Source organism: Xenopus tropicalis, chromosome 4, assembly GCF_000004195.4.
Source record: "Xenopus tropicalis strain Nigerian chromosome 4, UCB_Xtro_10.0, whole genome shotgun sequence".
Lineage (NCBI taxonomy): Eukaryota > Metazoa > Chordata > Amphibia > Anura > Pipidae > Xenopus > Xenopus tropicalis.
This window is the reverse complement of record NC_030680.2, coordinates 75,578,734-75,591,786: the sequence shown is the minus strand read 5'-3', so window position 1 is coordinate 75,591,786 and position 13,053 is coordinate 75,578,734.

The window sequence follows — 13,053 nt, the reverse complement described above, 5'->3', positions numbered from 1 at the left end:
GACGCGCGCGGTCCCGATCGTCGAAAGAATCAGCCAATAAAAAAAAGAAGCTGTGGTGCGCACCATTATGCTGTGTGTTACTGTGTCAGTCGTACCCACAAGTAACAGCAGCTAAGTAACCCAGGGCATTAGCGTGCATAGCTAAAAAGTGTACGTATTATAGTGTTCTAAATTCTTTTTACGTATTTTAAACGTATTGCACAAAGTAACAAATATAACACAATAGGGTACAAGATCCATTCATTGTTCCAGGTTAAAAAAAAAAAAAAAAAAAAGTATGATCTGTGGCTGGGTGTCACTGTCTTATAAATGGAAGCTGTCCTAGCAATGAAGCAGATTCAGGGATTTTCATAGTAGATTTTTCGGTGTCAACATATTCCACCTAGAACAGGGGTCTCCGACCTTTCTTAAGGTGGCCATACGTGTAGCGATTTGCGATCTTTCGTGCAACCAATGGTCGCATTAAAGATCGTTCCCACCCTCCACAGACGTTTAGGGCTGAATTGTCTAATATCAAAGTAGAAACAATACAAATTCTACCTCCTTCTGCCAATTCAGCCCTGAACGTAGATTTTTCACCGATCGGCCAAGTTAAAAGATTTTGATAGGGTGCCTATCAAAATCTTTTAACCTGGGCAATCGGCAAGTCGACCGATATCCGAAGCCTTTTTCGATATCGGTCGGCTCGTTGAGCCGCCATACATGCACCGAATATTGTACGAAACAAGTATTCGTACGATATCATTGGTGCGTGTATGGCCAGCTTTACTCGTGAGCCACAGTTAAATGTAAAAAGACTTGGAGAGCAACACACGCATCATAAAAGTTCATGAAGGTGCCCAATAAGGGCTAAGATTGGCTATTAGGTAGCCTTTAGGCTTACAGAAGGCTTTATTTGGTAGTAAATCTTGTTTTTATTCAACCAAAACTTGCCCCCAAGTCAGGAATTCAAAAATAACTACCTGGTTTGGGGGCACTGAGAGCAACATCCAAGGGGTTGGGCAGCAACATGTTGCTCATGAGCCACAGGTTGGCGATCACTGACCTAGAGTATTGATCCCTGATGCTAATGTTATTAATAGGGGAAAAGGTTAAAAATGTAGTGAGGTTGGTATCCCCCACACTATGCAAGAACTGGGGGAAATTCAAACAGAAATAAACCAGTTGCAAACGTGAGAACAAGCAACACAAAAATGTAAGATAAATGATAAAAGTAGGGTTGTCATCTTTTCTAGAATCAATGTTGACATCAGGCATCATTTTATTTAGCCAGGCTGGTAAAATATTGGTCGAGTGGTAACCCTAGGTAATGATGGCCATAGGGGGTAATTAGCTGTGGACTTGCCCCCTCCATAATGGGTTAATAATTGGTCCTATACTGGAGCAAACCAAGGAGTCGGACAGGTATCTGGCAAGGGATCAGGAAGATATCTATCAGGCAGGTTTTAAAATCACATTGTGCAAGGACCGTAGTAGACTAGCCAAACAAGCCAATTTTAGGGGTATATACCTTAAAGGACATGTAAACCCCACACACACAAAAAAAAAAAAATAAGTGAACAGTCTCTTTGAAATCTTTCAATACCTGCCACACTGTTTGTCCAGAGATTAATAGTAAGGCTGCAACATCTCCTTAATCACTTAGATTTCCTACTCTTCCTGTAACCCACTCGGCCCCTCCCTCAGGAATTTGCCTTGGCTTTTGGCTTGTGGGCATGCTCAGTTGTTCTAAGCTCAGATTACTAAACAAGCCCTCCAGTCTAGCAGCCAGTAAAGAGATGGCATTGCTGGTACCCATAGAAACTCTGCTCTAGCTGTCTGCTTCAATTTTTTCCTCCTGAGCTCAGCTCAAACAAAGCAGAACTATAATCAAAGACAGTTCTGCCTGTGTGAGCCTGCTTTCTTGATGAAATGTGTGCTGAATAAGGGTCTGTGTGTGTATGCTGTTTGCAGATTTAAATGTATCTGATTATGTATCGGGGAAAATGGCCACTGGGTGAAAGCTGCTATTTGCTTTAGGAAAATGTGATGGTGCTGGCAAGCGGAGGGGATATATGCAGTACAAATGATGCCATTTGGGTGGGGGAAACGTGCCCAACTGATATACATTGTAGGCAAATGTAGGTGTCAGGAGCAGCCACAGGTGGGTGGCTGGCAGGTAGGAGCTTATATGCCTAATATGGATAAAGGGGGTACTGCGCTTGTTGATAGGCAGGAAACAAGTTATGTTGCTGAAACATGATTTATTAAGTGAGCAATAAGAAATATGGATGTCCTTACAACAGGCCAGTGGTCAGAGGCAGGCAGAAGACAAAACAAATCCGTAAAGCAGGCAGGGGGTCTGGACTGGCAGCAAACAAGGAGGGTCCGGAATAACAGGCAGTGGTCAGGGGCAGGCTGAAGACAGGGAAAGTCCAATAATCAGGCCGAGGTCAAAACCGGGAGATCAAACAGAGGTCAGGAACAGGAGTTGTAGAACAGGGTAAGGTGAACGGAATCAGGCAGGTACGCGGGCAGGAGTCAGGCAGGAACAGGGACTGGAACAAGCAGGTAAGGACACTGGATCGCAAAAGGGCTCAATGATCAAGCAACCAGGGGTTGCTTGTAACAGGCTTATAAGGCCCGTTAATTGTCTGATTACAACCACCTGGGCTAATTAAGGGAGGAGAAGGTGAACATAAACACAGAAGCAAAGAAGAGGGGTTAACAGAATGTTTAGGGCTGGATGCCCAAGGTCTCCAGTGGCTCAGTGAGGTAATGCAGAACCTGCCTAAAATAGAGTCCAGAGTTCCAGTACAGGCAGGTCCTGACATTAACCCCCCCCCTTGGATCAGGTGGACATCTTTCAAACATTTTCTTAACAAAAATGTTCTTAAGGCTTAAAAACATAAATTAAACCAAAGGAAAAAACTTCTTAGAAAAAGTCCCAAACAAGGTGGATGCCATAATAGGTGGTTCATCAGAAACAGCGGCCAAAACAGAAGAGTAACCAAGTCCAGGAACCACAGCAACGGAGATGCCAGGGACTGGAGCCAGAACATAGGAGTGACTAGGGTCAGGAGCCAGAGCAAAAAGTTGCCAGAGCTGGAAACTAGAACAGGAGTGTCGCCAGAGTCAGGAGCCAGAGTGGATGAAATGCCAGGGTACAGCGCTGCGGAATATGTTGGCGCTTTATAAGTAAATGTTAATGTAATGTCAGGAGCCACAGCAGAGTTGTTGCCAGGGTCAGGAGCCACAGCGGAGTCGTTGCCAGGGTCAGGAGCCACAGCGGAGTCGTTGCCACACAAAACACCCACTACAGGTGGAAGAGAGACGCCCAGGGAAACAACAAGACCACCAAACACTGCAACAGAACTGGCAGAGTCTGGGACACCAGAACTACCAGATCCAGTAGCAGGGAAGGCAGGTCCGGAAGCAGTTTTGTCCTCAGAGGCAGGAGCAGGCACAACCGCTGGCACCGAGGCAGGAGCAGGCACAACCGCTGGCACCGAGGCAGGAGCAGGCACAGAAGCCGGCACCGAGGCAGGAGCAGGCACAGAAGCCGGCACCGAGGCAGGAGCAGGCACAGAAGCCGGCACCGAGGCAGGAGCAGGCACAGAAGCCGGCACCGAGGCAGGAGCAGGCACCGAAGCCGAGGGTTGCAGTTCAGGCACCGAAGCTGAGGCAGGACAAGGCCGCTGTCTGGGTGCTGGAACTGGACAAGGCCGCTGTTGCTGGGGCACTGGCACAGAGGCTGGAGCAGGAGACTGAAGCGCTGGCACAGAGGCTGGAGCAGGAGACTGAAACGCTGACACAGAGGCTGGAGCAGGAGACTGAAACGCTGGCACAGAGGCTGGAGCAGGAGACTGAAGCGCTGGCACAGAGGCTGGAGCAAGAGACTGAAGCGCTGGCACAGAGGCTGGAGCAGGTGACTGAAGCACTGGCACAGAGGCTGGAGCAGGTGACAGCAGAGGTGCAGGCACAGGAGCTGGAGACGGCAGAGATGCCTTGGTTATATTCGATAAACAAACAAATTGAGGTTCAGGCCTGAGATCTTGAGGGGCTGATACAGCAGGAAAAGAAACAGACAGAGGAATAGAAGAGTTCTTGGAGATAGACCGGCCTTTAAACCTAGTGGTAAATGCCGTAGGTATTTCTTCCTCATCTGAATCCAAATCTTCCCATTCTTTGTCGTCAAAAATATCTTGCCAATCTTCCTCATCAGGTGAATCTTCACAAACCTCTTCCTCAGAAAATTCTTCTACCTCAGAAAACTCACTGAAAGAAGTTGAAGCAGGTTTGCAGTTTTTGGGCCTTGGTGAATACCTTGGAACCAGAGGAGTGACTTGGAAAGTTCTGGGCCGTACAGCAGAAGGATTTGAGGTGGAGGAAAATATATCTGAAACTGACCATAAATCTCCTGTAAGTGTTGCCTTTAAAAATGAAAGAAAAGAACAGGGGTCTTCTAAAAAATGTGCTTCTTCATCAATGCAGGTTTTAGCCCACTCTGCGGCCTCACCGCCCAAAAGGAAAAGAATAATTAACTTGCTCTTTATATTATCAGGAGCTTCTTTGAAAAATGGAACTGTAGAAAACTTTTTACATAAATCAAGTAAATAATTGAAGTCTTGAATAAGAAATATGGATGTCCATACAACAGGCCAGTGGTCAGAGGCAGGCAGAAGACGAAACAAATCCGTAAAGCAGGCAGGGGGTCTGGACTGGCAGCAAACAAGGAGGGTCCGGAATAACAGGCAGTGGTCAGGGGCAGGCTGAAGACAGGGAAAGTCCAATAATCAGGCCGAGGTCAAAACCGGGAGATCAAACGGAGGTCAGGAACAGGAGTTGTAGAACAGGGTAAGGTGAACGGAATCAGGCAGGTACGCGGGCAGGAGTCAGGCAGGAACAGGGACTGGAACAAGCAGGTAAGGACACTGGATCGCAAAAGGGCTCAATGATCAAGCAACCAGGGGTTGCTTGTAACAGGCTTATAAGGCCCGTTAATTGTCTGATTACAACCACCTGGGCTAATTAAGGGAGGAGAAGGTGAACATAAACACAGAAGCAAAGAAGAGGGGTTAACAGAATGTTTAGGGCTGGATGCCCAAGGTCTCCAGTGGCTCAGTGAGGTAATGCAGAACCTGCCTAAAATAGAGTCCAGAGTTCCAGTACAGGCAGGTCCTGACAGAAGCTTTACATGTCCTTTAAGAGGATCCTGCATGTAAATCTGCATGCAATCTAATGGAGTGAAATGCTGGTGTAGCCATTTTCTCTGTACTATCATCATGTGACTACACAGAAAAGAAGAAAAAAGATTCTGCATACAAGGTTCACTAAAGTGCACCATGTGCAATGAATGTGTTTAAAACTGCTATAATTCAAACTGTAGATGTTTCAGTAGCTTCCTTCTTTCTATGTCATAGTATGTTATGAGGAGCAGGAAGCTCCCAAAACATCTGCTGCTTATATTTCACCTCCATTAAATAGTGTCTTGTGAGTTTTACCAAACATTTTTGTAAAGAACACATTCGGACGGATCCAGAATGGGTAAATATGTTTTACTACTCCAAACTATCCAACTGCAATACTTTCCTCAAATTAGTGGTGTTTATAACAAAATTTCTGAAATGTTTGAATAATATTTTAATTTGCAGCTTCTCTCCCACATATCATTAGGTATCAAGATAAATCATCGTAAATATGAACATCCGGGGTCTTCTGAATTGTTTGATGTGCATTGGTTTACATAAGTATTTGGCATGTAGGGGCCCCAAAATGAAAATACTCATAGTGATCAATCATTTGTCATTTCAGCTGCTGCAAAATCAACAAATTTACTGCATTTGATGAGGGATAAAGCCACAAAAAAGAAAGTTCACCCTAGAAAGCAATATCTTTTTGGAAAGAACACATTCTCCCAAATTCAAATTGGTTAAATATATCTTCTGCTCCAAACTATCAAACTGCAAAGCTTTCATAAAGGTGGCAGTTTTCATGATACTTCTGAAAATCACCTCAAAGCTTCCACTTTGCAGCATCTTATCTACTATATATCATTAGGTACAAGATAAAACATCCTTAATATAAATGCCAGGGTTCCATTGAACAGTTTGATACTCAATATGCATAGGTTTGCCCTGCATGAGTTTTAGATTTCATAAAAGCCTCTAAGAGTATGCAGATTCCTAAAAATCATATTTTTTTTAGAAAGTATACATTCTGACCAATCCAAAACAGTAAAAGTAAAAATGTCTTTCTATGTGAAACTACTGAACTGCAAAGCTTTGATAAAGGCAGTGACATTTCTGTAAATCCACATTTATCTTGCACATCTTCTTACATACAAGGATAAAACATCATAAACATGAATGCCACGGGTCTAATGAAAAGTTTGATGCCCAAAATGTGTAGATTTACCAAAGTATACAGAATGAGGACTTTAAAATAAAAATGATGCTTATGAATTTTCTCAGCTGCCAATTCACCTTCTGTGACAACATTCACTGCCTGTGTATTGGGTGTCATAAGACCCCAAACAGTACAAACCCTTAAAAATATATATCTGGAAAGGACATTTTATCAAATACAGAGTTGGTTAAAATGTCTTTCTAATACCAAACTGCAAAGCTATGCTAAAAAAAAAAAAAAAAGAACAACATAGCAAAGATAAAACACAAAAATCAAATATAATTAGACAAATTAAATGGCAATACCTGAATACCTGATGCAATAATCACACTGTAAAGTAAAGAATTTTTTAGGGAAAAAGAAAAACTGATAAAATTAAGAACTAAGAACTGTGTATTTGTGTATGCATGTGGGTACACTTCCAAAAGTTGTGTGTATGTAAATATGTGGAAAAGTGTGCAAAAAGAAAAAAGTGTTTTGTGCATGTGTGTAAATGCATGGATTGGATTTGTGTCTAAATGTGTATATGTGTGTAATGAAAGGCCACTTACTATTTTTGTATGCAAGATGGTCTGTGTCAGCAATGGAGGGTTTGAGGATCACAGAGTCTTTGCAGCATGAAGTGAGCAGGCAGGCACAGGGGGCTGAAAGGCGCATCCCAAACAACAGACACATGATCAGTCATGTCTGCTGTTTCGGGACCAGTCCTGCAATGAGACGTGACAGCCCCCTTAGCTAGTTGCTTAGGGGGTTGAGGGCGCCTCTGACTCTCTGCAAAAGCCGCCAGTGCAGAGAGAAACCTGTAACTGCAAAGCATGTAGGTACTACCTGCTTGGTAGTTAGAGCCATTACCTGCAAGAATGTAGTACCTATATGCTTGGCAGGCAAAGAGTTAAAGTGGATTCAGTGGATAGAAAGATTGGGCGTCCTTTCATGCATGCATATCCTGCAGCTTCTGCACAGTGTAAAGCAGCTATTGCAGCTTCTAGTGTCAGTCACTGTATACAATTTTAGTTAAAAAAAAACTACACAAAGACATTAAAGATAAAGTTCTTCCGGAAGATCTCTTACAGTTGCTTGCTCATAAAAGAAAAGCAACCAATTTTGTCTGTGATGCATCTGCAGAAAATATAAATGGGGAAATTTTATAAAACTTATTGGAAAATATATTTGCAATGTGAACATTTATGCCTTTACATCAACAAATCTTTCTTTGTGTTAATTAAATATAGCTTTTGCATACGACAAAACTGTTCAGCAACCATTTCTGCGAGTAAAAGGAAGATTGTGTGAATTTTATAGTTTGCATCAGGGCGCAGTGAATGTATTAAAAAAAGTTGTTTTTGCCTTCAAGCTCGTCTTAAAAGTGTGATATACACAATGAAAATTTGTAGAAGAAGAATAATTGCAAACTGCAAATTTTTATTCGTTTGTCCAATTTTTTTTTTCCTTTTACTACTTTTATTACATTTCCCATTATAGTTATTAGCAAAAACTATGGTTCTATCCACTTCTAGCAACTGAAGATCTGGTTTTCTGCCGTAACTTTAAAAACATTTTAACTAGGTCATCACTTGGATAAGTTACTAAAATTCTTCCTGATCAAATTCAAGAATCAATATTCAGTATAATTCTACAAGAAAGTGGAGAAATAACTTAAAATCTTAAAGATCTACACCTTAAAGGAAAGAGACCTCTTCTTCTACTAAAGATTGAGGAAGATCAGAAAATGTTATTCCTTTTGGAACTTCAAGTCACCTTCTAGAAATGAATAAAAATAAAAGTAGACCTTTTAACTTTTAATTTCTGACACAAGAAGTTTCTTGCCTGTGGGGTGACTGTCCAGCTTTTTGTTCCAGAATGGCACTATCTGGGTATTTCAGACCATATAAAATTGTTACAAAATCAAATTTTCTTCTCACCTACCTAAAAAATTCATTTAACTCCATCACTGGTAGTCAGCTTGAGAAGAAACCTTTAAAGAACGTGTTTCTAGTACACAAATCAAACAGAAATTTTATCATGTCCAGTTCAGGGTACTACCCTTCGGAATAAGAATTTACTGTAGCAGCAATTGTCAGGGCAAAAGGGATTTTAATAATTCCTTATCAGCTGGCTGATTGTGGCAGTTCCAGCATCCTTATTTTAAAAACCATATTTGAGATCAAGACAATGTACTTGAAAATCAACTCAGAAGGTGGGTTAAACTAGGGAAATCGTTATTAGACCAGACAGTTTTTCAGAGAATTGTCAATTTTTGGGGGAGACGTCATATAGATCTAATAGAAACCAGAAACAACCACAAGGTAGAGTTGTTCTGCACTGTGAGCAGATCAAGCAGATTACTTGAATGCAGAGTTCTTCAGATGGTACTTTCCACTGATCTCTATATATATTTTACAAATACCAATGATACCCTGGATTATTTTGAAGATCAGAGGGGAAACGAGTCTCTACAACAGTGATCCCCCAACCAGTGGCTCATGAGCAACATGTTGCTCCCCAACCCCTTGGATGTTGCTCTCAGTGCCCCCAAACCAGGTAGTTATTATTAAATTCCTGACTTGGTGGCAAGTTTTGGTTAAATAAAAACAAGATTTACTACCAAATAAAACCTCCTGTAAGCTGACAGTGTGCATTGAGGCATCTAATAGCCAATCTTAGCCCTTATTTGACACCTCCATGAACTTTTATGATGCTTGCGTTGCTCCCCAAGTCTTTTTACATTTGACTGTGGCTCACGAGTAAGAAAGGTTGGGGACTCCTGCTGTACAGTATTAAATGTTCACACACTTCTGGCCCAAGAGAAGTTGGTTTTCTATTCTAACAAAGATGTCCAGTAAGACCTTTCTGATCTTTCCCCAATATCCAGCTTTTCTCAGTGGGAGATGTTTTGACAGGGTTTGACCAGACTGAAACCAATGGCATGGAACTTGACCGGCTCCTTTTAGTGAAGCAAAGATTTTCTCCAGAAGCAATTAATATTCTCCTCCAATCAAGAAAATCCTGCACTAATTTATTCATGAGTCTGGAGACTTTTTCGAGAGGTTTATTGAAAAACAGAGTGAAGAAAGTCAAGTACGTTAAATAAATGTCATCTTGAAAGTTCTACAAGTAGTATTTGATAAAGGATTGGCAATAAATACATTAAATGTCCAAATCTCAGTGCTGTCAGCCCTAATAGGCGAGTCTTAAATTCTTAATAAACCGTGTGACAGCCTCTTTGAGCCATCGGAAGAATGCCCTTTGAAATGTCTAGTGCTGTTTCTGGTTGCAGAACTGTCAGCCAGTAGATGTTATGAGGGTCAGTTTTTTTTACCATTTTTCGCGGGGAGAGGGGTTACACATCTCTCGGTTTTCCTATTGGAACCATGATGCTAATGATGTTGCCAAATGTACTTTCTGCTGCACCTAGGCAAGCTAATGAACAGTTATGGAAGTGCTCCTCCATACCGATGCTTATAAAACAGAAAATGAAGACTTCAGTTAAATCCTGAACCAATTCCTGGATTTGGTGCTTGCTTAACTTATTTGCTTCCTTTAACTAAATGTTAACATCAACATGTTCAATAAAAGATTTAAACATAAAGAATTTCCTTAGCAACTGAATAGTGCACACACATCTTAAAACAAGATTTCCTTTATTGATTGAAAATTGTACTAACATGTTGAAACAAAGTGAAAACACAGTAAAATAAAAAAAATCTATGAGCACTTGGTCCCTAAGTGTAGATTACTGAATAATCCAAGATATACATTAAATATTAAACCACAATATTGTACCCACCTGCTTTCTCAAAAAAGACATTAATAGCTCCACACTAATACATTAATTCCCTGGACCCATTTGACAGAATCTACATTGACTTCCAAGCATGCATGCTACTGAATGTCACTTTTATTTTCTGAGAAGGGCTAGAAGAAATCTAATCAAGCCAGAAGAAAACTGCTGATATGCTGCTGTTGAAGCAAACCTAGATAAACTGCCAGTGACATGGTTCGGTTTCGGCCAAATCCACGGTCCCAGCCAAAACGTATCATAATTAGCATATGCTAATTAGCAGTCGTAACGGGTTAAATGTTAGGGGGGTAAATTTTGCAGTGTGCGCCACATTTTAACCCTTCCCTATCGTAATTAGCATGTGCTAATTAGGATTTGGATTCGGTTTGGGATCCGGCAGAATCCGTCAGGGTGGGTTCAGTGCATCCCTATTAAACAGGCCTGTTATTTGTGTCTGAAATCCTGCCACAAGTCACAAAACAGCAAACATGTGAAAACAACCACACGGTTCAATTTATGTCCCCATGTCAGATATGTTTAGAGGCTCTGATACTACATAATGCAATACAGAAGTCAGTCCACAGCTGCATCTTCTATACAGTTGCTTTTGTCAGGTATTTAAGTGATACTGACACCAAATTTTTTTTTTATAAAAATATGAACCTACTTCCAAACCCACCTATAGGTCATGTTGACTGTTTTTTTCCTAAAAGTCCTGTTTCTCTACATAAATCCTACTGAAGATCCTGAACCCGACTGTAGCTTCTCGATCTGTCAAAAGGACTACATCATAAACTGGGAGGATTCAGTTTGCTTTAAAGAGTTCCCCCTCCCTCTCTCCCTCCCTCGCATAGCATCGCATGGCGTTGTGAACTAGATAGCAGGCAGGCTTGATCTTTCCGTTGCCTGCCTACTTCAAAGGGCTGTCCCCCCTTTCTGCTCTTCGCACAAAGAATTTAAATAGCCTGTGTGCTTCTAAGGGCTCTCCCTCCCCCCTCCCCATTACACATAGACAACGGAGCTGAGCTTGTCACACACCGGCTGAAAGCAGTAGGGGGGTTGCAGGTTTGTGATTGGGCATATTTATTCTCTTGGGGAACAAACATGGCTGCTCCGTGGGTCTGTAATTCGTGCTACCATAATTATGAAGCGAAAAAACTTTGCAGATTTAGTTTATAAGGAATTTAAAGCTGATACAAATTAAAATACAACAGCAGGTGATGGCTGTCAGTATCACTTTAAAAAAGGGGGACTTGCACACACTACTGTGCCACAGAAGATCTTACCCCATTTCTTCAAGCCACCTGTGCACCACAAACGTTTCAATGGGTAGTCCCTCTCTTTGTCACTGACAGAGAGTTAAGTGTGGCTCAGCAGAAGCAGATCAGAATTAATTTACACTTTCTAAAACAAGTACTAAGATGTTTCCTGGAACTAAGTAAATACAAAATTGAGTAAAGCATCTTTTTATGTATTTTAAAACATGTTTTTTGTTACACAAAGAAAAAAAGTGGTTAATGCAAAATAGATATAACTAATGAAGACCTGCAATGTGATATAGACATGTCATTCAAGTTAAGCACTTCATGACAAAAAGGCACTTTTAGGAATAAAAAAAATTTAATTTGTACAAATGGTGTGCATTTTTTTTATGGATTAGCATTGTTCTACAGAGACATTTCAGTCAAACGTGAAATAGGTTTGTAAACAAAGAGATTTTTTTATTCAAGTCTACAGATAATTTCAACAACAAAATGGGGAAAAAGCAACAGAAGACTATAAAACAAATAAAGGTTATCATGTCAGCAGCAGTAGCAGCATTATCTGAGCATTTAGAGTATGTTAGGTGGACTCTAGGCTCAGTTTTATCCAAGACTTGTGAATAAAAATAGGCCAGCCCCATTTACATCACATCCTTTAGAACCTTAGGAATAAGTGGAGGAGAAGAGCTAAAAAGGAGTGCAGACTAAGCCTACATTTTGTAATTTCACATTTCAACTATGACATTTCAGTTAGATACATAGGAATTACTTTTTGCACTAAGCAGTCTTATAGATTAATGAAACTATAGTGTACAGTGCTTGCAGCTTAATGCTCTGAACTTTAAAAGTGTCTTAAAAGAATCATCATGAAAATAAAACAGTCCCTGTAAACTGAAAACTGTAGTGTAGAATGTAAACCCTGAAACAAAATGTCTAAAACGTCCGAGTAACTTTCTCAGTCACACAGAGGTGTGAGCCATAGGGCCTTTAAGCCAGAGTGATTAACATTTTCCAATTCAATATGCTAACCAAAATTTGCAGTGATGAACCTGCGGATGGGCTGTGATTACTAGCCCACCAACTGTAGCAACCCCTTAGTGCCCTTACAAGGTGAAAACAATATTCTAACATTTTTTAATACTGCTGTATGACATGGCATTTAGCTAAATCATTCTGAGCATAAAAGATTACTAAATAAAACACAAATACAAATAAAAATCAGAATGTTTTAAAAATTGGAAGTATAGCAGATAAAAAAAAACTCATGGGTAAAAAAAAAAGTTATAAAATATATTCCCCAATAATATGTGTGCCTTTTTTAACCTTAAAGGAACAGTTCAGCGTAAAAATGAAACTGGGTAAAACGGATAGACTGAGCAAAATAAAAAAAATATTTGAAATATAGTTGGGCAAAAATATAATCTATAAAGCTGGAGTGGACAGATGTCTAATGTAATAGCCATAACACTACTTTCGGCTCTCTAACCTCTAAGTTAGTCAGTGACTAATTGTAGGGGGCCACATGGGACACAACTGTTCAGTTAGTGTGTGAGCAAGCAGGTCAGATTCAAATTCAAACTAACTGAAGTTATGTCCAATATGCCCCCCCCCCCAAAGTCACTG